Source organism: Choloepus didactylus, chromosome 14, assembly GCF_015220235.1.
Source record: "Choloepus didactylus isolate mChoDid1 chromosome 14, mChoDid1.pri, whole genome shotgun sequence".
NCBI classification, from domain to species: domain Eukaryota; kingdom Metazoa; phylum Chordata; class Mammalia; order Pilosa; family Megalonychidae; genus Choloepus; species Choloepus didactylus.
In genome coordinates, this window is record NC_051320.1 from 57,731,461 (window position 1) to 57,759,264 (window position 27,804).

A 27,804-nucleotide genomic window follows, 5' to 3' on the forward strand; every position below is an offset into this window, starting at 1 on the left:
AAAGTGCAACCAAGGTTTAGAACCACTGGTCTAGTGTAGGCTTATGTTAAAAATCTACCATGATCTAGTGTTTATGGCTCAGATTATGTATGGTCAGCTAAACCCAAAGTCTCATCCACATGACCTGCCACAGAACTCACCTCTATTCAGGTGGTCCTTGCATCCTACAGGGAAATTGACTTTTTAAATATAAATGTAAGCATTTTAATTTTTCTCTCTTCATTCACCCAATTTTATTAACTCAGAATTTTAGCTTATTGAGATAATTTTGAATTTTGCTTCATTATTTTAGCTTGCAACTTTTGCCATCTACAGATATGATTAGCAAGCTTTCTATGTCTTCTTCTTTTTTTTTTTTCCTAGCCTCCAAAACTGTGAGAAAATAAATTCCTGTGGTTTAAGCCAACCAGTGTGTGGCATTTGTTTTAGTAGCCCTGGAAAACTAAGACAGCATGGGATTGTAATAGAGCCAATAGTCCAAATTGTTTGAGAAATGGAAGCGGGACAGGACCAGAGAGGGCCTACAGGGGTACAGGATTGTCTACGTCTTCTTATAAATTATTAAGCTTATAACGAACCAAACCAAGGAGAGTCCAGAGACACTCTGAGACCTCCTTCCCGGGAGCCAGTACTTTTTGGTTCATGCCTTGTAACCAGCCAGGAATTCTTTCATTTCTTTATTCATTCGCAAATATGCAATGATTGGTTACTATAGGCTAGGCCCTGTATTAGTTAATGGAGATGCAAATGTGATCAACACCGATGTGGTTCCTGCCCCCATGGAGTTTACATTCTTATGAGAGACAAATAATAAACAAGCAAACAAATGAACCAGCAAAATAATTAGATATGTGGTAAACGTGATAAAGGAAAACAAACAAGATGTTGTGATGGAGAATGTGGAAGAAAAACAACGGGATATTTTTGTTCATAAAGACATTACGGGAAGACTTAGAAAAGACATTTCTGAAATCCACAGACCCTTAGTCTAATGCACTCTCCTGCTCTAATAATGATTTGCACGGCTTGTTCTTAGTGGACCCCTACTGCTTCTCTCAGATTATTTCCAAAGTAGTCATACGCTTTCTGCTTAATAATCCAGACTAAAATTTATGGAACTCAATGAACAACTATTTCAAGAATACACCATTTTCCCTTTTGAAAATCAGAACATGTGGCCCATCAAACTTCTAGTAGTAATCATAAATTCCTACTATTTATTTTATTTATGAAATTATATATAATTATATATATTTATATTCAAAGACCCATGTTAAGTACTTTATGTGCAATATTGCATTTATCCTTTTTAATACTCTTATGAAGTATATACAATTATAACTGTTTATGAAATGGGGAAGCCACAGTTCACAGAACACTACTTTGGTTACATAGTGCTTCAGTAAAGACTCTGAGATTTGAACCCAGACAGTTCTCAGAGCCATAGCTGTAACAATTATGTTCTATAGCACACAGGAATATCCTGTTCTCATAGACAACCAGAAGTAGTTTCAGGTCACACATATTCAGGTAATATTATGAAGAGCAGATCAAAATTGTGGCTTCGGGATGGGCAGGCAAACAGTGCCATCCAACTTAGGCTTGTAATTTCTAAATATTTATTAATAACTCTGAACAAGCAAAGAATAATGACAAAAATTTGCAAGTGACAACAGAAACATGAGACAAGTAATTGCATCCATGAAAATGTCTTAATAATGATAAGGATCTATGGTGAATTTTCAGCCTGTGGTGAGCACAGGGACACAATCCCACAGATCTCTGGTAATTATCAGGGTCTGTCTAGGCTTGCCAAAGGGCCGGGTCATCCTTGAATTTGCAATGGAATATGAAGGTCAAACAATTAACTCTTGCCAGGCCCTTATGTATTCAAAGGATGAAATATAATATGCAACAGATGCCTTCATTAAGCGCCTTGTTAGATCAGGGATCCATCAGTGCTTAGATCTGGTTCAGATGCCCATGTAAAGAGAGAAGGCACTTTTTCAATATTATAGAATGCAAGCTTTACCTCTATACCCTGAGGACAGAAGAAAACTCCTACTGTAACTGAGGGCCAGATCCTTGGCACTCATCAATGAATTAATGAAGGGATAGGAATTGGGGGTACGGTGATAGTAAAAATTAGTATAAGGAATGAAGCCCTTTCCCAAAGTGTTGGTGACCAGTGGACAGCACCTTACAAGGATTCAGTGCTCTATTTTTCAGTGTTAGAGAAATTCAGAGATTCAGATTCAGTGAAAGGAAAGCTCATCTTGATGAGATGTCTGAAACAGAGACAAGTTTGATGAGGCATGTCTTTGTAAATCACACAGAAACTAATTGCATATGAATAAGAGGCAAGCATTGCTAAATAGGTTGTTTTCCCAATCCTTTCAATAACTTAGATAATGATTGTTTTTAATTAATTCTTTCTCTTTATTTACAAATAGGAGTTTCTAAAGCTTTAAGTAGCTTAACATTTCTCCTTATACCCATTCTAGTGGACAGAAAAATTTGCTTAGCAAGTTCTTTCTTCTTAATAAGAAATAAACTTCTGCTCAGTTCTGTCCAAACAGCTATATTCTGATTTAATTAATGAGGTTTTACAATAACTAAACATTTTTTGTAATAGCTAAATTTTTGTAAATAACTAAACTATATACCTAACATAAAACACAACAGTCACACAGCACTAACAAACCTGGCAGACAGGAACTAACATTGTGGAATGCCTGCCATTGGTGAGGTTCTTTTCATTTGAAAATGTCATTTGGTCTTCACTGTAATCCTATGTGGCAAGCACTACTATCTACATTTCACTGATGCTGAAACTGAGATTCAGGAAAGTTAACTAATGGACTTAAGTTTGGAAAGCAGTAAGTGGCAGCGGCCCCTAAGATCCCAGGTCAGTCCTACCTAAAGCCTGTGGGTGTTTCCCTAACACATTATAAAAGAAAGACCATATTCTATGAGAGTTGACACAACACATAACAGTAGCTTTTAGGCAAGTGGCAGTTAGCATGTTTGTTGCTATTTGTTATCACTTAATATTCTCTGCAACTTTGAAACTGTGCTTCTTTGGACGCTTACCCACAGCAGGTTATGGTATATTTGCAATTTCAAGAGGAGGAGTATACCTAGAAGAACCTTCTAAATATTGCATATTGAATTTCAAATACTTTTTGAAAAGTAATTATTGAGGCAAAGATCCAAGGAGAATTGGTTGCCTTAGGTAGCAATAGGAAGAGACTGGGTTAGGTATCAAAGAGAACTTCCTGACAGTAAGACTAGATAAACTCTGGAATGAACTAAGGAAAGTTAATGTTGCCATTGCATAGAGATATTTAACGATCAGTAATCTATCATCTATCATGAAAGCAAATGGTGGTTCATTGTAGATGACCTTGACATGTGGCCATCAAATGATGACATTAATAGTTAAAAAACACTTATGCTAGAAAGCACTGGATATTTGAATCTGGATGGAGCCCCAGCATCTGCCTAACCTTCAGTGTTACAGACTTTTTTCTTTTTTCTTTTTTTTTTTCCCAACCTATGCAAACAGCAGCAGGCATGGCTGGTTTAGGAAAACTGAGAGGGCAACATGGTACAATGAAAACAGCTATTAAGCCAACAGGCAATACAAACCTAAAATGAGACAAGCTCTAGGTTTGGACAGAGGACATTATAAACATCACAACACGTTGGATAAACTGCACAGAACCTAACTGATCAGCTACTGAATGAAAAACACAGACCAAACCTGAAAGTTCTGCAAGTTAAAGGCATATTAACAGAACAGCCAAATCTACCCTGTCTGCAGAGAATAACACACTTGGATGGATCCAGAGACTTCCAAACAGGATTTGGAGTTGAAAGAAACCACTTTCAAAGCTACACATGTTTTAAGATAAAATTAAGGATGTTTACAATTTTTTCTTGAGAAGAAAGGAAATACCAACTTTTTGCCAATGAACAAGTCAAACATGTTTACGATTTTAATCTAATCTCCAAAAATAACAAATATAATGGAGAAATTCCATGGGATAAATTTCCCTCTGCCATCCAGGTTATAATACATACTAAACCTCAAAAGTAGTCTATGCTGATCAAGATGGTAGAGTGAGAAGCCTCAGGGCTCTGTTCCCCCCACAGAAGCTTTGAACAACCAGCAAGAAACATCTTTCTCAAAGCTCCAGAAAACAGTTAAGGATTACAGTAACAGGGCGAGGGCCAAATCAAGAAAAAGGCAACTTAAAAGTAGTAGCATCTCATGGCACCCTGGCTGGCTCCTTCCCCATACCCTCACTAACTCAGCGCAGAGCTGGCCTCCACCTCCAGTGTGGATCCCTGGTCCCAGTTCCAGAGGAAGCAGTGTAAACCTTGGACACACAGTGGGAGCATGTATGCCTAACCTAATCTATCTGATAATAGCCTGAGGGACTGAACTAGGCCAGTCATCTCAGGCTCACTGTCCTAGAACTTGCCCTTCATGTAGAAGGTAACTCACAGAGCTATCCTACAGAATACTGTGGCAGAGCAGTCGAGTTGTGACTGCCTGAGGCAAGGGATTGTTGGCTACAGGATATGCAGCACAGTGCCCAGGAATGTGAAGAATGTTTCCTAGGGAAGAGGACACATTTCTATCTGTGAATTCCTAGGGTCACAGATGTATGCCCAAGATAAGACACGTACACAGAAAGGATAAGGGATGTCACTATGCTTTGACCCGGAGCTATTCTCTAAACTCAGTGTGTGGATAAACTCTGAAGGAGCACACTGGTACAGGTCAAACTGCAAAGACTTGGAAAGATGTTTTCTTTTTTTCCTTCTTCTTCTCCTTCTCCTCCTCTTTCAGATCCTGGCATTCAAGGAAATCTTTGTCATAAAACTAGCTGGATACAAGCTTAAGGAACAGACACCTCAAAGTCTAAATTCCAGCAATTACATCTTAAAATGCCCAGGTTTCAACAAAATATTACAAAACTGTCAAAAACCAAGAAGTGATGGCCCAATGAAAGGAGAAGATTAAAGCACTAGAATCATCAATGAAGAAGATGGACCTGGGGCCATTAAAAATAAAAGGTCCTAAATATGGTCAAAGAGCTAAAGGAAAACATGGGCAAAGAACTAAAAGAAATCAGGGAAACAACAGATGAACACTGAGAGAATATCAATAGAGAGATGGAAATCATGAAAAGGAACCAGAGATGAAGACCACAGTAACAGCAATTAAAAATCCCTTAGAGGGGTTCAAGAGAAGATTGGAGCTGACAGAAGAACACTTAAGAGAACTGGAAGATAAGACTATGAAATCATTCAATCCAAGGAGCAGAAAGAAGAAAGAATGAAGAAAAGTGAACAGAACCTGAGGAACCCATGGGATACCATCAAGTGTACCAGTATACACACTGTGGGAGTCCCAAAGGGGAAGAAAGAGAGAAAGGGGTGGAGAGAATATTCAAAGAAATAATGGTTGAAAACTGCCTAAATTTAACAAAAGACATGAATATACACATTCAAGATGTGCAACAGATTCCACAAGTAGAAACCCAAAAGACCCACACCATGGCATACTATAATCAAACTACTGAATGCCAAAGATAAAGAGAGAAGTCCAAAAGCCACAAGAGAGAAGCAACGTGTCATGTGCCTCAATAAGATTAAGTGCTGATTTCTCATCAGACACCATGGAGTCAAGAAGGCAGTGGGACAACATATTTAAGATGCTGAAAATAAAGAAAATTTCCAACCAAGAATTCTATATCTGGCAATAGTGTATTTCAAAAATGAGGGGGAGATTAAGACATTCCCAGAGAAACAAAAGCTGAGGGAGTTCGTCACCTCTGACTAGCCCTAGAAGAGATACTCAAGAGAGTTCTGCAGTTTGAAAGAAAAGGATAGACAACTGATTAATGTCACATGAATAAATAAAGCTCTCCGGTAATGGCAATGACATGGGTAAAAATAAATGCCAGAACTATTGTATTTCTGGTTTGTAACCCCACTTTTTTACTTCCTACAGGATCTAAAAGGTAAATGCATAAAATGTAAAGTCAGTGGTTTGAGACTCAGAATATATAAACATGTAATTTGTAATGAGATTGTTATAGATTCAGGGTGTTAAATTTAAGCCCCAGGGTAACTACAAAGAAAAATTGGAGAATACGTAAGCTCATAGAGGCAAAAAGTAGAATGCATGTTGGCAGGGGGCGAGGGGACAGGAGAAATGGGGTATTAATGCATAATGGATGTACGGTTTCTGTTTGAGTAGACGGGAAACATTTAATAATGGAAGGTAATGAGGGCACCACAACATTATGAATGTGATTGATCCCACTGAAAAGTTTGCTTGGGAGTAGTTGAGATGGGAAAGTTTATGTTTTATATATTTTCCCACAACTAAAGAGACAATGACATTTAAATGCAATATGTGATCCTGGATGCATATAATAAAGGAGGAGAAAAGGCTCAAAAGGATATTATTGGGACATATGAAAAAAATGGAATATTGATAAGCTTTATATTCATGTTAAATGTCTTAATCTTGACATGTTTTGTTGTTCTCACAAAATGTATATGGCAGTATTAAGTGTTCAAGGAGCATGATGTCTATAACCTACACTTAAGTATTCAGATAATGGATTGAGATAGATAGACAGATAGATAGATGAACTGATGGAAGATGGATAGATAGACTGATACAGCAAATGTGGCAAAATGTTAATATTGGTGGATTTGGGTATCTGGAGGGATAGGGATATGTTGGAGTTCTCTCTATGGGGTTTGTATTATTCTTATTATTTTCCTGTAAGTTTGAAAGTATTTCAAATTAAAAAGTTAAAAAAAAAAAGTAGTCTATGCTTCTCTTTTATGAGAAATTTAATAAATCATTCATCCACTATCTAGATAAACTACTGTTTATGCATTGTGATGCATATCATAAACTTATGAGCCAGACTCCAAAAATAACATCTGTGCATCTTTCCAACTAAGTATGACAAACAAGGGCTGATAATGAGTATTTTATGGTGTTGACATGCGTATGCACCTGCAAAGATGTTTACAAGGAAGCAAGGATGGCAGGTTGGCAAGGGGTGTTGAACGAAAGCACCAACTCAGTCTTAAGTAGAGCAATTTCTGAAATAAATCATTTTCTGATGTCAATTCCTTTATAGTCATTAATATATCACAAGCACAAGCCAAATGGTTTCAAATTAGCAAAAGACGTAGTTCTTTTTGCATTAGGAAAACCAAAATGAGTAAGTGGCAAAGTATAGTTTATTTTCTGTTTTTTCTCTTGGTGAGGGAATTTAGTTAGCCATCATCTGAATGAGTCACCTTTCAGATATGGCTGCCTTCACCGCAAACACTTATGCATGGTGGTGAAATTCCAGTTTTGAGTTAAGGGTAGGAAACCTATATCTGAACCAAGCTGTGAAGGTTGGAAGCTGTATGTACCCCAGAAAAGATCATGTTCTTTTAATCCATTCTTGTAGGTGTAAACCTATTGTAGGCGGGACATTTTGATTAGGTTATTTCAATTGAGATGAAACCCTCCTTATTCAAGGTGGGTCTTAATCCTCTTACTGGAGTCCTTTATAAGAGGATAAAACACAGAAAAAAGCCCCAGAGATGCTGAGAGAGAAAGCCTCTGAAGCCAGAAACTGAAAGCAATGAAACATGGGAGAGAAGAACCAGCAGATGTCACTATTGGCCTTGCTGTCTGACAGAGGAGCCCAAGCTCACCAGTAGCTGGTCTTCAGGAAGAAAGCATCATTTGTTGATGTCTTGAGTTGGACATTTTCACAGCCTCAGAACTGTAAGCTTGTAAGTTAATAAATCCCTATTGTAAAAGCCAATCCATTTTGTCAGCATTAGCAAACCAAAACACAAGCCAAAGTTTTACACAAACGGGAGTGAAAGGGAGAGGACCGAAGTCTCACTTAACACCATTCATTTCGATCATTGTATATAGCTTGCTTAGAGTGTAGGTAAAAAAACCACTTTCAGTACTAGAATTATGTTCCAACTCTGCATTCAGTAAACCATTTGAGTTGGTGAGGAGAGGAAAGTGTACCCCAAACCAGAACCCATCTGCTGCTGACCTCTTGATGAACTTTACAGATAAGCTATCAACATCAACCTTGAGGTTAAAAACCTTGTTGTGCTGCAGCAACTTTTCATTTTTCAAATGTTTATTTATTACCTACTCATGCCTGTAAGAAGCTCAAAGATCAATATAGAAGACAGACATCCAAATAACAAAAATAAAAGGTGAAAAATGCTATTAGAGGTATGATCATAAGTTATGGGAACCCAGAGGGTGTTCCTCTCCATGGCATGTCGGCAAATAATAGTAAAAATGTGACAGAACAACTACCACAATCATTTACTGAGAGCTGACTATGGGCCAGGCATGATTCCAAGTGCTTTACATGTTTTACTTAATTTAATCCTTGCAACTCAATGAGGTAGAAACAAAAAAAATAACATTCATTAAAGACTCACAAAATGTAAAGCATTGTTCAAGGGATTTATCTTTCACTCATTTAATCCTCACAACAACTCTATACAAATCTTATCACTTCCATTTTACAGATGGGGAAACTGAGGCACTGAGCATTTCATTAACTTTCTCAAAGTCATCTAGTTAGTAGGTGGTCAAGCTGGTATTTGAAACCAGGCAATCTGGCTCTGATGCCAGATTATTACATGCTTATCTACCATAATATGCAGTCTCATTCAATTAACATCCCATAATTACAGATGAAGAAATTAAGGTCCAGCTGATGAGTGGTTGCACTGGATCTAAAATGCAAGTGGTCTGACTGACTGCAGAACTTACCCTCTTAAGCATTATAGGACAGGAAGAGGCATCTAGCTGGGACTTGAAAGACGAGCATTCCATAAGATGGAGGTAAAGGGAAAGAGTGCTCTTGGGGGTAAGAAGAGTATATGTAGCAATTAGGACATCATAGATAATTCTGGCACTGAGAAATGGTTTGGAATGGCAGAATAAGTACTCTGCGATCGTCTCACTGGCTGTTTTGAAGGAGGTGGCACATAAGAGACTCTATACCCAGGGAGAAATGGATACTTGGAAAGAAGAGTGTCCCTACCACCAAGCAAGGGTGTTACCCTGGAACGTCACCAACAACCAGATGCTGTCATTTTTTTATAAATTCAACTTTCAACATAATCCAAAATTCTAGAAAACACTCATTTCCTATTTGCCAGAGATTTTGCAGAGATGATCATGATTAAAAATCATGCCCTGTTCCTTTTATCAGGAACTTCACTGACAGACTCATTTACTTTTTATGAAGACAAATGATTATAGTTTTCTGATTAGAAGCAGAACATCAACTCATGAGGCAGGCTCTGAATACAACCTCTGGAGCATGACAGCTGCCCTGGCTAATCCCAGAGCAGAGCAGGGAGGTAAGAATGTATCATATAAGAAGAGACACCAAGACTAAGCCCATTTGGTGAATCGAATTGTTGGGGGCATTTTGTTCTGTGTTATTCGTATACTCTAAGAGTGAGCATTAGCCAGTCCTCTCAAGACACCTAACATTGTGTTATTATTCTTCACATGGGAGGATGGTTGCCATAGGGGTAGGAGTGGGGATGACACTGTACTGGACAACCCAGACAAGCTAACTGCCAGTCAGACTGCTCCTTCCGAGAAGTCTGCTGCCCACAGCCCCTTTTTGAGAGATTCTTTATCATAAGTCAGCTGCTTTAGAGCTAATTGGACCAGAGACAGGTGGCTGACTCAAAGGCAGTTTTTATAGGCCGACCTGTGTGTGCCCCATCCAATAGGGGTGTCCAATACTGGAGGTTGACACCATTAGAGACTCTCTGGAAAAATTTAAATGCAAGCCATATAAAGCATTGGCAGAGGGATGATGTAGACTTAAGTCATGGAATAGCAGATGCCCTGTTTGATTGGGATGGGTGGGTGGGAAGCTGAATGCAGAGAGAGCTGGTAGGTTCCTCTATTTAAAGAAAGAATCTCTTACTAGTAATAAAGGCACATGTGGTCTTTTCTCCTGTCCCCCAGGTCCATCCCCTGCTCTTCTATGCCCCAAGAGCTGACCTCTATAGATTGTACCAGGTGAGATCTCTTGCCTTCTGGCTTCCTGTGGGGCTGTGCCAATTGGAGGGTCAGTAGGAAATCAAAGGGTGGGAAGGGAGAGTGTTTGGGGATATTTCTTCTTTACTCCCTTCCTGCCTTAGCATCATGGTTCTGAGAGAGGCTGTACAGGTCCTGTCATGTGGTCATTTCTACACCTCCAGTTCTCACCAGCCTCTAGCTTTCACCTTCAGGCCCAAGAGTAATAGTGGCTTCCCACTATTGCTAGCCTGTGTGTGCTTCAGCATCCCATTTTGGTTCCCCTGCTCCTGCCCACACCTCTGTAAGTGGCCCCTTCATCAAATTATCTTCCAAATTCCAGCCTTGTAGCCTTTCCTTCAGTCGGGGCAGATATGTGGCAAAACACAAAATAGAGATCAACTGAGACAGAAATGAGCAGAATGGCTGTCAGACAGTCAGAGCTATGTTTGTGTGCTACATGAGGTCTGTAAGAGGCCTTTTTTTCTTCCCTATTTCTCTGTTACAAGACATCTCTTTGTCTGAGGTAACCTGAGCACGACTCTCTGGAATGTCTCAGTAATACATGCAGAAAGGTCAGGGAGTCATTAACATGCCTTCCCTCATTATGACATTCTTTCCACTTGTCATTTTTTAAAACACGTATTTATTGAGCCCCTACTATGTGCCAGGTATCATGCTAGACTCTCGGGATAATGTGACAAACAAAATAGACACAGTCTTGCCAGTGGGAGAAGGAGGACAGAGGCAGGGGTTGAAGCAGGGAATGGGGCAGACAGTAAACAAATAATCATGCAAATAAATGTATAATTACAAGCCATGACTAGTGACTCAAAGGATAACTGGAAGGAACTAAGAGAATAATTTAGATCATCAACTCTGTTTAAGGACCAGGGTTGCTATTGGCCAAACTATCCATCATCTTATGGATGAAGAGACTGGAAAGGAAATTAAACCACAGTGAGTATGAAGAATAATATGAGATAAGCATATTTAGGTAAAAATGCTTGTGCTGATACTGTGAAGCCATTTCACTTTCAATAATGCATTTTCTTTGAATGAAAACAGATGATGTTGCTTTGGATGAATATGTTACATGGAGAACAAGAAGTTTCCAGATGGTCAAGGTTAGTCAGACATCATCTTCAATCCCTGCTTCTCAGACTTCCTAAGTCTCCAGAGAACTGTCTCCTGCCAGGTAAGGATTTTAGTGTTCAAAGAGGCATAAAATGAGGCTGAATGGTGTGCCAGTCACTTCCTTTGTTTGGAAAGGTTTTGGAAAATCTTCTCATCATTCCCGTTTTCCCGAGAGCACAGAGCATTTAGAAACACCCTCCCAGAGCCTCTCCCAACTCATCCACTACTTTTTCCTCATCACATCATTGCTTCCCCAGGGATACAAGTGATCAAGTTAATAAGGCATCAGAATTTATGGAAGAGGAAGAAAAATTTCCTCTTTCATTTGTGTCCCCAGTGTCTTCCAGGGTAGCAATGATACCGCTTCAGTTTGCTTTCTCATTTGGTGATACATTAGGGACCAAAGAGCACTGAATTTTGGGAGGGGGGGTCTTATTTTGGAAATAGGGTAACTTACACCTTTGATGCTTTTATACAACATTCATTTGACATTCAGTGAATAATTATTGAATTCCTACTATGTGCCAGGCATTGAGCTAGTCTTAGCAGATACAGTAATGAAGTAGGCCTACATGGTCCCTGCCTCTAAGGGATTTACAGAAAAACAAACAATTAAACAAGTAATTGAGATAAATTATGGTAAGAGTTATATAGGGCCCACAGAAGACTTCCCAAAGTTCTCACTTTAGGATAATAACTGAAGGATGAGTTGGTGCTGGAAGGAAGGGTGTAGGGAGTGAGGGATTAAGACTGCTCTAGCAAAAACAGCAGCTTCACGTTTAAAGGTCCACGGTTGAAAGAGGGGTGTATAGAGATGCTGAGAGAAGTCCACTATGGCTGTAGAAAAGGATGTGAGAAAAGGAGACAAGTGCTGAGGCTGAAGCAGCAGGATAGGGTCAGTTCATGACCAGCCAAAGGCACCAGGTTAAGAAGTTTGGTCTTTATCTTAAGGTCACTAGGAGGACCTTGAAGAATTCCAAGCAGGAAAACACATGATCAGGTTTGTGTCCTGGAAAGATCATATTAGTTGCAATAAGAGATGAGGACTGAAGGATTGTAAGACTGGAGGCAGAGAGACTGTTTTAGGGAGGTTGTTGCAATGATGTGGGTGAGAGACGATACTGGCCTGGATGGTGCTGGCCTAGAGATACTGATGCTAGGGAACTGGCCTGAAATGTAGAGACACATTGTCAAGCTCTTTAGGAGGCTGAGCTAATAGGACCTAGTGATGAACTGGATGGATATGGAGGCGAATGAGAGGGAGACTCGGTGATTTCATTCTTCTCACCAGCCCACCTACGTGAATGGTACTGCCAGATTGCGAAGAAGCAGTGTTACTGGAAGGGAAGGAAAAATCATGAGTCAAACTTTACGTTTGAGTTGTTGGAGGAGACTTTGAGATATACAAGTGAAGACACTTAGTAAGTAGTTGACAAACCCTTCTGGGGGTCCAAGAAAGAGCTGTGGAATGGATATAGGTTTGGAAGTCATTAGCTTATGGATGGTAATTAAAGCCATGATTATGTAGATATTGTTCAGGGAGAAGATGTTAAGTGAGAAGAGAATAGAGCCTAGCAAAGAACCCTGAAGAACATTAACATTTAATGGACCACCAGAGGAAAATGGATGAGAAGGGTTCATGCAGGCCATTCCACAGCATCCAGGGAGCCTGCAGATAGCTCCTGGCTCCACAACTAAATGTGATGACCTGAAGCAACTTAATTTCCCTGGGCCTCAGTTTCCCCATTTAAAACAATGATAACATCAATAGAACCAACTTAATAGAGTTGTTCTGAGGATTAGGTAACAATATTTGCAAAGTGCTTTGTACAGGGCCTGGCACTTATCAAATGCCCATCAGTTATTAATTACCTTACAGTAAATAATTTACAGAGTTCATTCAGTTTGCCAGCAGTAATGTGTACCAAGAAGTGGAAGGTATATAGAAATGGATTGCTTATGATCTACCCACCTTGTATAAGCAACTAACATTCACAATTATCCCCAAATAAGATTTGTATTTTAATAGAATGTTACTTAGTAAAGAGCTTTCATTTTCTCCTTTAATTTTCCCAAAAGCCCTGTGAATAATGAGACTGTATTCTCATCCAAGAGATGAAGAGAATCACTCAAGGTCATACAGAAGGTAAGCAGAATTGGGTTTGAATCCCAGTTTTCTGGCTCAAGGTTCACTAATTGTTATAATATGTCAACCAGTCTTGCTCCTTCCCCTGCATGGAAATTCGTTTGTAGGTCTCTGTCCCAATAGCAATACAAAATGTTTCCATTCAATTTTTCTTTCTTTTTAATTAGAGAAGTTGTGGGTTTACAGAAAAATCATGCATAAAATACTGGATTCCCATATTCTACCTTATTATTAACACCTTGCATTGGTGTGGCACAGTTGTTACAATTGATGAAAGCATTTTCACCTGAGACAACTCCTGCTACTCTAACTGTGTATACATGGTGCTGCTGGAGAGGCTGTGGGTCAAGCAGCTTGAGGATATAAATGATACTACTGCTAGTGCACTCTTGTGCTGTCTTCCCATCCATCAGATGGTTACCTCCAGTGGTTGAACCACATTTGAAAAACACTGAACAGCTGATCAAACTGTTATTTATACAGTATCCCTCTCACTCCCATTATTTCCAATGAACTGATAGAAAAAGAACGAAGAAGAATGAAGGTGCTCAAAATAGGTTAAGTAGATTGGTTTTTGGTTTTTGTTTGTTTGTTTGCATTTCAACGTGGTGTAAGAAAATCTAGCTGGTTACTACATGTGTGTGAGTGTGTGTGTGTGTGAGCACAAGTGTTCAGTTAAACAATTCTTATGCCTCAGGTTCAGATAAAAAAAATTGATACTATGTATTCAGAACTCTGAAGAGGTAGCTGATTTTTTAAAAATCTATTTGTGTTTATGGACATAACGTTGAGTCGGAAAGGGTTATTCTGCAGCTGACATCGTGTTCCTTTGATTATCCAGACTGAAAGCTGAGTCACCACCCTGTGAGGCATTTTATCAAAGTTCCTCTACTTGGTTGTCTCTGGGCAACAAGGGGCTCTGAGAGTACGTAATTAAAGCCAGAGTAGCTGAAGAGGGAAAGAAGCCTGATCATTAAGGTGTCAAGAAAGAGCTAGGTAGGAATAATGATGGATTGAAAACATGCATTTAGCTTGCTCTCTCCCAAAACTCCACTAAAATGACAGTAAAACGATTTTATTACAAGCATAACCCAACAAGAATAAAGAAAATGTGAGAAGGGACAACAGCAATAAAATTTGAGAAGCTGGAAAACAGATGGACAAGTGGTAACAACCCTGAAAATACTGAATTATTAAATATTTCAACAAACCTGAAAATATTGGATCCTAAGCCTGTAGTGGGGAAAGTCAAGAAGCAACCATATTTTCATTGCCTACCCCCAAATGACGCAGGAATCAGCAGCATCTGGCATTTCTGGAAATGGGTTGATGCTAGAGCAGGAGGATTAATTAAAAGTCTTTTTTTAAGAGATATTAAGACAGCCCCCACCCCCACCCCAGATCTCCTTCCTATGCAACAGGGTAACTGTAGTTGATTTCATTATGGTTCCCAATTCCTCATCCCTCCCTTTGCCATGTAATTTTGTAGTTGCTCCCACTAGAATCTAGGTATATATCTCTGTCTCGCTGATGTTGTGTTTGGCTTTGAGACTTTCTTTGGCCAGTGGAATGTGGGCAGAAATGACACTGAACAAGTTCTGAGCATAGGCCTTCAAAGACATTGTGTGTGTCCACTCCCTCTTGGAGTTCTGACAAAGCCGTGAGAAGAATATGCTCTCAATAGCCTGCTGGTTCAAGAAGGAGAGACAAACAGAATAAAACAATCTAAACCCCCAGCCTGGATCCAAGCCCAAACAGATCCAAGTTGACCTGCAGTCACATGAGCTAGGAGTAAGTGCCTGTTGCTATAATATGCCACTAATATTTTGCCTTTATTCATTCCACAGAATAGTTGGCTAAGATGGTAATAGGTTCGTAGAAATGGAACGCGGCTGTAATAAAAAATGAAGTATGTGGTACTGGCTTTGGGAATAGGTCACCAGTGGCAAAGAAATTTCTCTGAGGCTAAAAATATGATGAGGAAAATATTATAGGAGAAAACGGCAGCCCATCTTTTACAATGGCAAAACATTTGACAAAAGAGTCACTTGCAATAACTTGGAAGACAGAAATTATATCTAATGAACTCAAAGCCTTGAACAAGGAGGTTTCCAGGCAGAATGTTGACAGCATGAGTTAGAGCCTGCTAATTGCATTTGATACGGTATTATGAGAAAGAGATAAGCTCAGAAAAGAACAGGATTTGTAAAAACAACTGAGAGGGAATAAAGAGAGTTCATAAATTCTGGGACTAGTTGGGTTGAAAAAGAAAATGGTTTCTCATCTCAAGCTTTTCCAGCCAGTGAAAGATTCTCAAATTAAAATACATTTCTTATCCTTAAGCAACATTTGTGCTTCCCATACTTCCCTTTTTCAAAGAGGATATCCCCATCCCAGTTCACATTTATACATTGGGGGATGGAGGTGGGCAAATAATAGCCTTTTTAGATTATGGGTCTCCTGATCAAGAAGAGCTGCATCTGGACCTGACCTGACGTAGATAATGAAATTCTGAATTCTGAGTCTACTACTATGGTGAGAAAAGACTTCAGACCTGTCTTAGGGAGAAAGTGGGTGTATTATGCATATGTGAGGGACATGAATAATTATGACTGTGATACATTACTTCATCCTTTCTTTATTCACACTCTTCATCCTCCTGAGTATTTCACCCTCCCTTTACTCATACTCTGCTCTGCCACTCTCACTAGAGGGGGTGTGCACCTCCCTGCACCACCAATGTTGGGTTTGGCCTCCTATTGCTTTAACCAACAGAATATAGGGCCAAAATGAAGGTATGTTAGGTCTAAGATTAGGCTGTAAGAGGTATTGTGTGTTTCCATTTGTCCCTGTTGTGTTTCTACCAGCATCATGAAAAGAACATGCCCCCAACAGCCCATTGATCCAAGGAGGAAAAGAGGCACGTGGAGCAGACTGGTCCCACACCCAGGGCCTTGAGCCAAACCCAAGTCAATCCAGGCAAGATCAGCAGAGTCACCCCAACTGACCAATGTATGAGCTAGAAAATAAATGCTTGTTACTCAAATAAGTGACTGAGATTTTGTGATTATTTATTCTATTAAAATAGCTGACCGATACAGCACCTATCTCTCCCTAACCCTGGTGGAAAAGAGGAGATTTTAGCCTCTGGAGAAGATAAAACTGAGGGTTTTTTGATTGGGGAATTAGAGTGGATGACTGTATACAATTCTAGAAATTAGAAAATTAAGTGAAATTTCAGATAAAGAATGTTGAAAACCCCCAAGCTTCTTTCTTCATGTGGCTTCTAGAATTCTGACAGCTAGGCACAAAACTCCATGTAGAAGATCGAGAGAGTCTTCTCCCAGAAATCTTGCCAGCCCAAGAGAAAAAGCATGGGGTTCCCCAAAAAATGACCCAAGCAGATCACTCTATAGGAAAATCTCCCCCCACTCATGAAAACTCCCATACTTTTCACGAAAGATCAAAAAGTTCCACCCTACACCCTCACCCATAAACACATACAATGAGCTTTTAATTTTTAATATAAGATAGCTAAGGATTACCAGACAATTAAGGAAAGTATCAAATATGAAAAACAAGAACCAAAAGGAAGGAACAAAAATATACAGAGAGAAAAAATTTTTTTTTAAAAACTGTCAATACTTTCAGAGAGATAAAGGAATATATATGCTGCACTCATAAAACAAGATCAGGATGCTATTAAAAAGAGAACAACTAGCAAATAGAAGAACAGCTCTTTGAAATAAAAAACATGATGTCAGAAATGAAAACCCAGAGAAAACTTGAAAAATAAAGTTAAGGATACCTCTTTTAAAATAGGAAAAAAAGAAAACAAAATGAAAAGTAAGAGACTCAGTTGAAGAAGTCCAACATCTGAATAATAAGGAGTTACAGGGAAAGGGAAAGAGAACAGAAAATGATGGGGACAAAATCATAATTGCAAGAAGACAGTAACAAAGCTGGGGGTATTTCCTTAAAAGTTTATGCTTCCCTTGCCTCTAATTTGTCTGCTTTGGACACTTTTTTTTTTTTTTTTCTTCCAGGGTGTCTGAAAGAGTCACTTTCAAGAGTGAAAAGAGACACTAAATAATTTTGCCAAGACAATAAGCTTAAACTAGGTCACCCTAAGAAATGATAGTAACCAAAGTGAGGGCAGCAGCCAAAGTCCAGGTTCAGTAATGAGGATGGACAATGGGTTGATCCTACAAATGAGCCATCATCTTTTCCAAATTCCCTGGCTACAATAAACCCTGCCCATCAAAAGCAACATCTACTGATGGACATAAAATGGTAAAATGGTAGAGCTGAAGAGAACCCTAGAGGTCTTTCCGTATGTTATGGAGCCCTCCATGGCTTCAAGCCTATTCAGAACAAAAGCCAAAGTATTCACTGTGGCTTACAACATCCTCTATGGCCTGCCTGCCCCTCTGCTAACACTTCCCTGATCTGGTTCTCCCCTCACTCACTCTGCTTCAGCCTCACTGGCCTCCCAGCTATTTCTCTAGAATTCAGTCATGCTCATAAATTCCTGCCTCAGGGCCTTTGCATTTGTTTTTTCCTCCTCTTGAAAATATCTTCCTCCCTGTGCTTCCCTTCCTCCTTCAGGTCTTTAGTCTTCCTGAAACCCATCCCATGAACATTCCAAAAGATCACCCTCACCAATCATCACTGTCCTTCTTTTCAGCTTTTTCTTTCTCCATAGTTCTTATCACCTTCTAACCTAAGCATATTTTACTTATTTATTTTGTTTATCTCCCTCCTATATTCCCTTATCCCCTGCTGCAGAGTGTATGCTCCATGAAAGATTGGGTTTTTGACGATTTTGTTCACCAATATATCCCCAGCATCTATCATAATGCCTGGCTCATTGTGGACACTGTTAATATTTGCTGAATGAGTGTATGAACACTTGAGCAAGCAGAGGGCAAGAGAAGTCTGGTGATTGGCCCAAGGTCTTGGAGTACACAACACACTGGCTGTATGATCTTCTAAACTCTAGCCACACAGATCCACTTGTTATTTTCCCAGTAGGCATGGAATCCCATGCTGGCCTCAATGTCAGACTCTTTCTTCTAGGAAACTTTGCCCAATTCCCTCATGCAGAATAAATCCCACACTGTCCAAAGTTTCTGCTTTAACCTAAGACTGCAGTGGTAGCATAGCAGAAAGTGGGAAGCAAACACAGCACAGGGCCAGGGCTAAGATGGTATGGTAGGAGGAATCGTGTACCCCAATAAACATATGTTTTTAATATTAATCTGTGTCCCTGTGAGTAGGAACTCAATGTAAAAATGGCCTCTTGAAGATGTTATTTCTAGTTAAGGTGTGCCCCAACTGAATAAGGGTGGGTCTTAATCTGGATTACTGGTGGCTTTATAACAAGAACCAGGAAATCACAGAAGTCAGATAGGAGAGGATAGTGCCATGTGACCAGAGACAGATATGGAAGCCAAGGAACCCCAAGGATTGCCAGCAGCTGAACTCTACAGTCTTCAGGGAGAGAGCAAGCCTTGCTGATATCTTGATTTTGGACTTCTAGCTTCTGAAATGGTGAGCCAATAAATTCATGCTGTTTAAGCCAAACCAGTCTGTGGTGTTTGTGATAGCAGCTCTAGAAAACTAAAACAGATGGGGGGAAGACCATCCTGGCTAAGGGATGGTCACTCAGGCAAGTCCTAATCACCGTATCAGTGGGAATAGCAACCTCACAGCCAGTCTCCACAGGCATTTATATCCCAGGCTCCAAACTGGTGGGTAAGAACAGCAGAAGATTCTCTGGGCATGACAGGGTTGTGGTTCAGAGAAGTCAGTCCAAGTCAAACAGAAACCAAGACTCCAGCCAGTGGCTGTGGGTAAAAAGATCAGGGTCCAGCTTTCAGCACACTGGTGGGCAGCTGGTAGAAGAAGTCAGGAAGAGCTACATGTGCTGTTATCAGGAAAAGTATTCTATTAGGGGGAAAGTGGGGAGCAACCGGGAGGTGCTCAGCAATTTTAGACCAAAATCCAGTCAAGACTGGGCAAATATGGAAGAACTCAGAGTGGAGGCTGAGATCCGTGAATCTGGGGGGAGATGGCTCACCAGAGGCTGGTCTCAGGGCATAAGATGGAATCCAGACCCCACAGTCTCATCCCTCAGCTGGGCTTCTGAAGCTTTTGGATTGGAGGGATCCGGGTTTGAAAAGGCTCCTGTGCCTGCCACTGGACATAACTGGAGCAGACTGGGACTGCTCCTAAAATACTTTATTCATATTTATTTTAACATTTCTCCCAGTGCCTGGTACTCAGAAACTATTTCCTGAACAAATAAATAAATGATCTTAAATCACTTAACCCCTCTGACCTCAGTTTCCTTGGTGTCTTCCAAGGTTAAATTTACAAGATGGATATGTGTCCTAATTTTCAAGTTAGGACAAATAACCAAACTTGGGCCCAAGAGTATCTGTGATCTTTTTGTTCAGCTTTACAATGTTCCTCAGGCATCTTCTGGTGGGAACCAAGCAGCCAGCACCCTCCACACTGGGCCTGTAGTTCTCCTTAGAACATGTAGCCCCAAATCAAGGGACCACAGCCAAGCCTAGACTCAACAAGAGAAAGGAGAGTAATTAATCTATTTTGCATTGTTTAAAGACCTTATTTCTATTCCAGATAACAAGAATTTTTTGGTCATTTCAGCAAAAAGGAGTAAGTTCTTCAGAAGACAATGTTAGATTCAAGAGCTTCTTAGCATCCCTAGAAAACACTGGGAAGGAGAGCAAGTAGCAACTGGCTACTGAGTGTATCTGGGAGAAAGCGCCAGACAGCTGCCATTCTTGCACCCTCCATTACCAAGGCAACTGGGAGTGCTCAATCTTGTCAATGCAAAGAACACAAATGTGAGTTACACAAGACCCCGAATCTTTAAAATGAAATTACTAGCAGTTCCCATCTTCTTGCATTTGCTTCCATCTCACATTAGACTGGCTGAAAATCTATGAGGCCTGCTAACACCTCTCCTTTGCCAAACTCTGCTGTCTCTCCCTGATTCCAGCATCTCCCTGTTCCCTCATCTTCCAAAGGTCCTCAGCTTGCAGAACCACATTCTGTTTTACCTGCTGGTTTCTCTGGCTCAGGCCCTAGGCAAGGTCACTGCAGGCAATGCTGATTACAGAAATTCAGTCCTCATTCCTGGAGAAATGGTTTCTAATGTTGACACGCAAGGACACATTTCCCTCTTCCTGTCTGATCGTAGCTGCTGAGCTCACTTTGTTATCAGTGACCTCTTAAGGGGGCTCTTCATCAGCTCCAAAAGTCCAAAGAAGCTGAAGGCAGAACTTAACACCTAAGATACCCGGGCTGAAGAGAAGGCAAAAGGAACACAAGGGGAGACATTTGGGGCTGAATGTTGAGATGATGAGAGAGAAATTTAAGTGTGGCCAGCACTGAGAAGTTTTCTGGGGCTATTTTCCCCCAGAGTGCTAAAGTAGCAAAGAGCTCTCCAGCTTGTCAAGATAAGGGCCTGGACCTTCGTGTGGGCTTGCTTGCTGCCAGTCAGGGCAGATGTGTCTGAAAGAACTGGCTGTTAGGAGGCAACAGGCAAGGCTTCTTTTTAAAAATAACACCTTCCTTTTCCCAATTTCCCTTTCTGTCTTCCTTTTCTTCCTCATCCCTGCAGGTTTTGGGGCATTTCAGTGGCTGAACATCCTGGATCTCTGGCAATGAGCCGGAATTTCTCCCAGGAGCTTTTCTGCAGCATTCCCAGCCACAGCTTCCTCGCTAGGCAGAAGTGAGCTGTCAGGACAATCACACATTCACATTTGGAAGAATGGCATCTCTTTGAATCTGAAGTGGATATGGGGCAGCAGTTCACCCCTTCTGTCACCCACTTCATCTGTCACCAGGTGAATAACAGCCATTGCTGATGGAGACTTGGTCCTCACTTTGGGAATTTCTGACTGCTGGCTCTCTTCCCATCTTAAAGAACTCTGTAGAAAGGACAAGTTCCACTGAAGGTTTCAAGAGGAAAACCAAGGGTCATTGATAGCTCTTAAGCCACTGATCTTAATCCAGCCATCTTTGTCAGATCTCTGTCTCTAACCTGGACAAATGCCGAGGCTCAGACAAAAATCTACCTTGCGCTAAATGGCTTGTAAAACAAAGATGTCAGTGTGATTATCACTCTGCTCTTCAAAACAGCCAAGGAAATCCTGCTATTTTTAGAATGACTGATCAGAGATCACAAGGAGGTCCAACAAGAAAAACAGCTTAAAAAACCATTCCTGTAGAGAACTAGGGCTCGGCACAGAGCCTTCCTCAAGGCAGGCCCTTAATGGAAGGGGAGTGGTGCTGTTTATGAAATGACTATGCAGATTTTAAGGAGCACAGTCATCTTTGTCATATAGCATTGTGACTGGCTTATCCTTTGTTGGAAGCAGAGGGTCTTGGAATAATCATACCTGGAGAACTATTTGCTAAATGCCTATCTTGTGCCTGCTCTTCTGCTCAAAAATCTTCAGTGGCTCCCTACTGCCAAAGAAACTAAGTGTGGGCTCCTCAAGTCTGTCCATAATCTAACTCCATCGGCCCTTGTCTGCCTTGCTCCTGCTACTCTCTTCTCCTTCACTTCCAGAGTCATCTTAAGAGGCAGGTGAGCCAGATGTGGTCCATAAAAGGTACATAAATAAAGGAATGTAAACAAATGCAAGAAAAATCTCCATTGTCACTATAAAGTCTTTGTTATTCAAGAGACAGGATTCAACAGAGACTGAGGGGAGAGGGGTCTATAAGTTTGGAGTTAAGGACTGAGTGGCCCAAGGTGGGGGGCAGAGGAGGGAAGTGAAGAGAAAAGCAGAGGAAGGCAGGCTGAGTGTGGGAAGGGAAGAGAAAGGGGAAGGTAACCCAGCAGCTGCAAAGGGAAGAAGCAAGGTCTGGATGAACAGTCAAATCATTTCAGGAGAAATGATTCCAGCTTTCTCCTTCTCTTCTCTAAACTGTTACGTAATAGTAATCACTAACACTTAGAGCACATGGATAACGTACCAGGTACAGTTGTAAGAAATTTACAAATATAAACTTCTTTAATCTGCACAGCAACCTTATGAGATAGATACTATTATTATCCCCATTTTACTGATGAAGAAACTAATGTGCGGAGTGGTTAAGTGGCTTGTCCAAGGTCAAACAACTAGTAAGCGATTGTATTAGTTTCCTATTGCTTCTGTAACAAAGTACCACAAATTTGGTGGCTTCCAACAACAGAAATATATTCTTTTACAGTTCTAGAGGCCAGAAGTCTGAAATCCAAAGTGTCACCAAGGCAATGCTCTTTCTGAATGCTCTAGGGGAGGACCCTTCCTTGCCTTGTAGCTGCTGGTGGTTACCGGCAATCCTTTGCATGCCGTGGCTTGTAAATACATCACTCCAATCTCTGTTTTCACACGCTGTTCTCCCTGTGTCTCCATGTCTATGTGTCCTCATCTCTTATCAGGACACCAGTCATTGGAGTCAGGGCTCAGCCTACTTTGGTATGACCTCATCTTAACTTGATTACATCTGCAAAGACCCTATTTCTAAATGATGTCATATTCACAGGTACCAGGGATTAGGAAAGGGACACAATTCAACCCTCAACAGTGATAGCACCAGGTCCAGTGCTAGACTCCATGCTCTTCCCCAACTTATTCTGCCTTTTCGGGACATCCCACGTTGTTCACACATTGCTACACATTGTACAGGTGGAGTTGGTTTTGGAAAAGGTTAAAAAAGAGGAGAAAGGGTAAGGCACATGGTTTAAAACATAAAAGAAGGGGTATAGAACTTTTATTAATAGGAAATCAATTTATACTCTCCCTCACTAAATATATATCAAAAAATACTTACATAATAATTGTGAAGGGACACAAAATATGGGCCTGCTCAGAGCAGCTGCACATTTTGGTCTGCTACTTGATGGAACCCCAACCCCTGTTCCCCCAAAACACTGAGCTTCCCCATTTGAGGGCCCTTCCTCTTTTCCCTGCCCACTTGCTCAGGAGTTCCTGTCCCCTCTCCACCATGTCTGCCTGTCAGTGCACTCCTGACATCCCAGCTATCTCAGATGCCACCTTCTCTGAGTTCTGTGGACACAAAGCCAACCCTGACTCCTTCAGCCATGGTGCTCCTTCTGCTAGGCCTTATTTTATAGGTGTTTATAAACTTGTCTTACTCTTACTTTTGGAACAAACATTTTGTGAGCACTCGCAATAGAATCTGTAGACACCATGATGAGAAAGACCCACATGCTGGCCCTCCTGAGTGTTACAGGCTAGCCAACATGGCAGACACTGGCTAAGCAGTTTATGCAGGGAAGCTTATTGTGAAGTGAGTCATAGGGCATGGTGGGTCCAAAACAGAAGGAGCCAACAGGGGCATCAGGACAGAGCCTATCTCCAACTCACCCACATTTTGCAACAATTAGGGTGGTGATTTGGACATCACAGGTGCCCGACAGACTATGGCAGCACTTCCTTCCAACTAGAACCATTTTCTACCTTGAAAATTCCTGAGGGAGTAACCCTCTCAGGCAGGTTGCACCAAATGAAAATCAGAAATTTTCTCAGTCCTGAGGCCCCTTCTTGTTTCCCCTGACCTCTCCTGGCTTGCCTTCCCTCTGCTTTTCTTTTCCTTGGAACCCCCATCCTTTTTTTTTTTTTTCCATTATTTCTCTCTCTCTCTTTCTCTCTCACCTACTATGTGCTAAGCATAGCTCTAAGTGCTCTACTTAATTAGACTTATGAACTTACTTAGAATATTAAATTAATGTTTTCATTAATGATTATTCCAGGAAAGTTAACCCTTGATCTGGTAAGTAGCAGAGCTGGGATAAGAGTCTTGTTTCTATAATAGTCTGGTTATGACTTCACCCAAGTCCTTGACGCCTTCTGAGCCTCAGTTATCTGCAATATGGAGCTCGTAGGCCCATGCCCAAGACCACACAAGCAGCCAATAAGGGAGGAAAAATTGACTCAGATCATGTGACTCTGAGACCAGAGATCTTCCATCTACCCCATGGCTACCCCTGTCCTTTTTCAAATCATGGCCATTCTTTCAGTGAGTGAATAAATGGCAGCATCAATAAATACCATGAGAGTAAAGAAGAACTATAATGAAAAAGTATCCCCAAATCTCTACAGTAATTGATTAAATAAGAATTTACAGGAAGGACAAAAAATCCATAGGCCAGGTTTTATATTTATAACATGAAGGAAGATGTGCACCCTGGGGAAACAGAAGGGAAGTGCCTTCCATAGAGTCCACAAAATACCCCTTTTGTGGGGAGGGGTAAATTATGTGCATATTCAATCTCACTAAAAAGTGCAGACTTCCTGGGGCTATAGCAGAGACCACAGAATAAGGGGGCCATTGAAGACTCATGAAAAATGATCCAGGGTCATTAATAATTAGGAACCTGAGGCATTTGGGATCTAAAATTAGACTTGTGTTTGTTCAGTTATCCATTTGCTCATTTAACAAATAGAGGCAGTGAGCTACACATTCCTTAGAGCTCTAGGCGATATAAAGTTTAACAACACAACAGACCCTACCCTCAGATAACCTGGACTCACATACTTCCAAAAGCTTTCAGTAAAACATAAAGCAGTGTTTGGAAACCATAAAACAAAACAAAACAAAACAAAACAAAAAAAAACATTTATATACTTTCAGTTCAATGAAGTGTGATAATGAGAAAAAGAAATTTAAAAAGGCCAAGCAAACAGAGAAGTAGCAAAACCAAAACTTAGTATTTTAAATCATAATGGACTAAAATAGCTATAAGATATTGAAACAATTGACAAAATTCATATCTATGCTCTGTATTAGATATAGTATTGTATTAATGTTAAGTTTGTTAATTTTGGTCATTGTACTGTGGTTATGAAAGAGAATGTTCTAGATCTTAGGAAATATACACTCAAGTATTTAAGGACAATAGGGTGTGGTGACTCCAACTTACTCTCAAATACTTCAGAAAAAAATACACACACACTCAGGGTGGGGGTGCGGGAGGAGAGAGGGTGAGAGAGAGAGAGAGAGGGAAAGCAAATAAATGCAATTATTTGGAGAATAATTTGTACTATTCTTGAGACTTATCTGTAAGTTTGAAATTATATTACAATTTAAAAGTACCAAAAACCCTACAGTTGATATAATGGATAAATCATAGACGTTAATGGAGCATCGCTCACGCCCAAAGAGGCTCAGGCCGGTCAGTGCTGCGTCATGAATCATGGTTTTCAATCTTTTGTAGCCAGAAAACAGGAAAATCACAGGCTAGTTGCAGGTCAAGTATCATGTTTTAGGTAACATGTTTTAGGATGTGAGTCAAATGACTACATTTAAGTGAACCAACTCAAACCAGTTTCTCGAAGAGTTTATCTAAACACAGCTGGTGGAGCTGTCAAACTCATAATAATTGTTAACTCCAATTGTCTCTAAATTACATATGGTATTACAAATACACACCAAAGGCAGTTTGGTGTAAATTTGTAACAATACAGGTATGTGTATGAGTATGTTATATATATATTACGGAAAGACTTAATTGGATGACAATCAAGAGTCAAGAAACAATATAGAAAATCAGTTAATTCTGTAGTCCCCTACTTAACCTCACAGTATTGAGCAAAGAAAATGGTTGAAAGAACACACTTGAATAAGACTGAAAACCTTTTAACTTTACCCACACCATCGTTGCCCAGCAAGAAGGATATAATCATGTAACAATTGTCTTTCACTTTCATTCTCAAAACGCATTTTACCCAAAGTTGATTTTTTGCAGCTTAATAAAATATAGAGATATCAATAGGAGAAAAGCTAAATTCTTAAGTAATATTTAAATTAAAATTTAGTGATTTTTGTCCCCCAAAGAGATAAATGAAAAGTTTCTTCTTTACTGTATATCAGAGATAAATACAGACACTCTCATTAACCAACTGGGATTTATCAAAGTAATTTTGATTCCTGAATTATTGAGAGGGATCTGTTTCTGGCATACTCTAAATTCTAATTAAACAAACAAGAAAAAAAGTTTTAAAATGAACTGTGCAAATATAGACATTCTATTTAGACACAGTAATGTTAGCATAACAAGTGAGTTAAAAAAAGAAAAGGGAAAATAATTATTAAACAGATGGGTGGTGAAATGAAAAATTATTATTTTTTTAGTACACAAAGCCTTAATCTGGAGCCAAGCAGAGATGAAGATAAGCAACAAGTTGCCCTCCACAGCCAAAGAGCATAATACCCAGGAAATCAAATGAAATCAGTCTAAAATACTGACTGCAGTTAATATGAACTTAGCATCCTGATGCCAAACGAAACATTAAAGCAAGTTCCCTATTTTTAGGGCCTTGTATCTTGGTGTATAATGAATTAGAATGTGTCTTGGCTCACTGGCAACCTGGAGGATATTTGTTTTCCTACCAAAAATAGTTAGAGTCTCCTAAACTGTGGAATGGACACAAAGTGACCAGAAAACTTGAGGAATTTGACTCAACCATTTAATCAGAAGACATTAGTCAGGATCCAAAGCTAAGGGCCTGACACCTCATCCTGTTATGCAAGAGCCTGCGGGAAAATAGTGATGTTGATTGAAAGATTAGGTAGCACTTTGTCTGTGGGGTGTGGGAGACATTGTACAATCTCCTGAGCAGAGCTGGAGGGTTCCTGAGCTGAGGTTTTCCCTCTAGGCTTCTGGAAAGGAGCCCCCAGGCTGTGATGCAATAGGTCAGGGCACCCCACCCCAGAGGCCCATACCTAGAATCTGGTAAATTCCTCTAGCCACCGCCTGATAGTCATGTGTTTCTCCTCCAAAAACAATTTTCTCATGTGTTTTCTCTCATGGGAACTCAGCATCACCTAAACTATTTTACTTCTGTGTTGACATATCTCAGGGTTCAAACTCCAGTAGGGTGATCCTACCTGGGGCATCTTTCATCTTTCTGGGCCTCAATTTCCTCACCCATAAAATGAAAGAGTTAGACCCAATAACCTCCAAGGTTCTTTCCAGTTCTAAAAATGGAATTGCAATGAGCAATTCTGAATTCCAAACCCAGAGAAACGAACTTTTGGCCTTCCACAGTCTTGGCTGTGGGCACTAGCCGTCAACATGTTTTGGTCTGGCCAAATCTCACAGTTATGTCCAGTTGGCCAAAGATGGAATGACAGCTTCCCCAGCAGCTCTTAGGAAAGTCTATAATCCCATCACCATAATCTTGTGGGAATTTACTTTTAGAGCATAATCAGTCAGATAAACTAGAGCTTAGTTATAATACCACTGAGCATAGGGAAGAGTTTGGTATAAAGTAAACATTTAGAGCTCATTCGGGGGGAGGAGGGGTTATTATAGGACAGAGGAGGCTAAATTACACAGAAGATATCT

General features: G+C 40.3%; 1 protein-coding gene across 3 annotated transcripts in view; it reads right to left on the reverse strand.

Annotated features, from left to right (window-relative positions):
- The window catches only part of NCALD (neurocalcin delta), a 313,506-nt gene that overhangs the window by 221,199 nt on the left and 64,503 nt on the right, over positions 1-27,804 (reverse strand). The window contains exon 1 of one of the 3 annotated variants that reach the window (XM_037802656.1): positions 19,750-19,928. The exons of the other annotated variants lie outside the window; for them this stretch is intronic. The gene's annotated coding sequence lies outside the window, so the exon portion shown is untranslated. Of the gene's footprint in view, positions 1-19,749; positions 19,929-27,804 lie in introns of those variants that run through there. 3 annotated transcript variants of the gene reach the window in all.